The sequence below is a fragment of the Crocodylus porosus genome, unplaced genomic scaffold, assembly GCF_001723895.1.
Source record: "Crocodylus porosus isolate Cpor-Errol unplaced genomic scaffold, CroPor_comp1, whole genome shotgun sequence".
NCBI classification, from domain to species: Eukaryota; Metazoa; Chordata; order Crocodylia; family Crocodylidae; genus Crocodylus; species Crocodylus porosus.
Window position 1 is genome coordinate 3,077,353 of NW_017728910.1, and position 2,353 is coordinate 3,079,705.

A 2,353-nucleotide genomic window follows, 5' to 3' on the forward strand; every position below is an offset into this window, starting at 1 on the left:
CAAGCTAAGGCAGAAAACTAACTAAAACTAGCTACAAGAATCAAGGACAACCAGAAGTCCTTCTTTCACTACATAGGGAGTAAAAGGCTGGCATGTTGGGCAGAACGGAACTAGACAAGGTTCAACACAGAAATGCAAAGTGCTGCATCTGGGAAGGAAGAACCCCCAGCACACCTACAGGCTGGGCATCGCTAACCTGACCATCACTACAAATGAAAGGGATCTGGGGGTAACAATAGACCCCAGCATGAATGAGCTGGCAATGCAATGCAGTAGCCTCTAGAACCAATAAAACTCTGTCATGCATCTATCGATGCATCTCCAGTAAATCCAAATTAGTGATTCTCCCACTTTATTCAACATTGGTGTGGCCACAGCTGAAGTATTACATCCAGTTCTGTGCACTGCACTTCAACAAGGATGTGCTAAAACTCGAGAGGGTTCCAGAGAAGGGCCACCCATATGATCAGGGACTTGCATGGCAAGCTATATGAGGAGAGGCTGAGGGATCGTCAACTCTTCAGCCTAAAGAAAAGAAGGCTGAGAGGGGACCTGATTGCAGCTTACCACCATATCAGAGGTGTACATCAGAGGCTCGGTGAACAACTGTTCACTGCTCACCAGGGTGCCCTGGAGGAAAATTAGAAATAACGGCCACAAACTCCTGGAAGATAGTTTCAGGCTGCACATTAGGAAAAACTTCTTTACAACTAGGGTGTCCAGACTATGGAACAAGCTTCCCCCAGAGGTGGTGCAATCATCTACCCTATAGATCTTTAAGAGAAGACTGGATGGTCACCTGGCTGGAGTCCTCTGACCCCAGATGTCTTTCCTTCTCATGCAGGGGGCTGGACCCGATGATCCTTCAGGGTCCCTTCCAGTCATATGCTTCTGTGATTGTGCCTGAAAGCTTGCAGAGAACAATTTTCCCAATGATTTAGTTGGTCTAATAAAAGATATCACATTTACCCAAAGAACCTTGCCTACAGTATTATTTAGAAACATTTCTCTAGTTCAGAACTGTTTCTAAGTGCAGTTTTATTTGCTTTTTAATTTTGCTTCCTGTCTTGGTGTGGGTTTCTCATGACAGGCTGGTGTCATCCTCTTTCATGTTCTGTATGCTGAGTAATAAAACGAGAAAACGGTCTTCATTAAGAGATGCTGCAACTGTAGCTAGCATTTTAGCTACATGCAGGCAAACTGACATCACACTACCCCTTGGAAACTCCCCACACTTGCAATTTGTGCTCCTTCCTCCATGTACAATATGAATAGTTACAATACCACTTTTATGTTTACAGCTTACATTAAGTAATTATGCTCATTGCCCTTTATAGGTCTTGAGATAACTGAAAGTGAGTTGGAAGACATATTTGCAGTTCAAGAGCATAGACTTCAGAACTAAGGTTTTATGGTTGATTTTCTCATTCATAACAAATATCATTGCAATAAGTAAAGTTGAAGCCTATGAAAATGTGATATAAAAATGGCATAATAGGAGGCTAAAATTTATAGGCAAATTCTTTCTCAAGCCTGTATCAAACATTGCACAAAGAGTGTACTCAGGAGCCAGAAGCAGGGAGAGGATGGATCCAGGCACATGTGTGTCCTGCACACACGTGTGCCCCCTTAGCTGACCCGAAGTGAAGGCAGACACAGAAGCAGAGGAGCCAGCAGCGGGGGCAGCAGCAGCTGATCCCCCTAAGGTAAGTGGGCAGAGGGACTGGACACAGCTGAGCTGGATCCAGAGGGGAAGCCCCCTGGATCCATTTTAGCTGAGCTGGTAGGGAGCCATGCCGCACGAACAAAGTGCGAAAACAGGCATGCTCTGTTAAAGTGCGCTGGCATTTACATCAGCATTTGCGCTGGCGGGTGAGCAGGAAGGGCCAGGAGGGAGACTCCCGCTAGGGCAGGGTGAAGCACCACACTAAGCCATTAAACAAGCAGCAACTCCTACGATAGTGTCGACACAGAGTGCTGCCAGGGTCCCTGCCCAGGGGGTGCAGCCTACCTGGGGCTTGTCTGAGGCCTCCACCCAGACAGAGCCCATGGAGGGGGCTGGCATCCCCTCACCCCCTGGCCTGCGGGATTAGCCCAGCAAGGCCCAGGGGGGCAGGGATTGGGGACCCCCACACCTTTCCTGCAGGCACCCACCTTAGGGCCCTGGAGGTACAGGTGAGGGAGCTCCAGGAAGAGGTTAGCAGGCTGAGGGGAATCAGGGAGGTGGAGGATGAAATTGACTGCTATTTCCTTTCCCTGCAGGGCCACACACCAAAGGAAGAAGCACTTCGGGAAGTGCCCTCCACTGCAGAGTGGCAGACGGTCACCTCCAGAACAAGGGCTGCTGGTAACA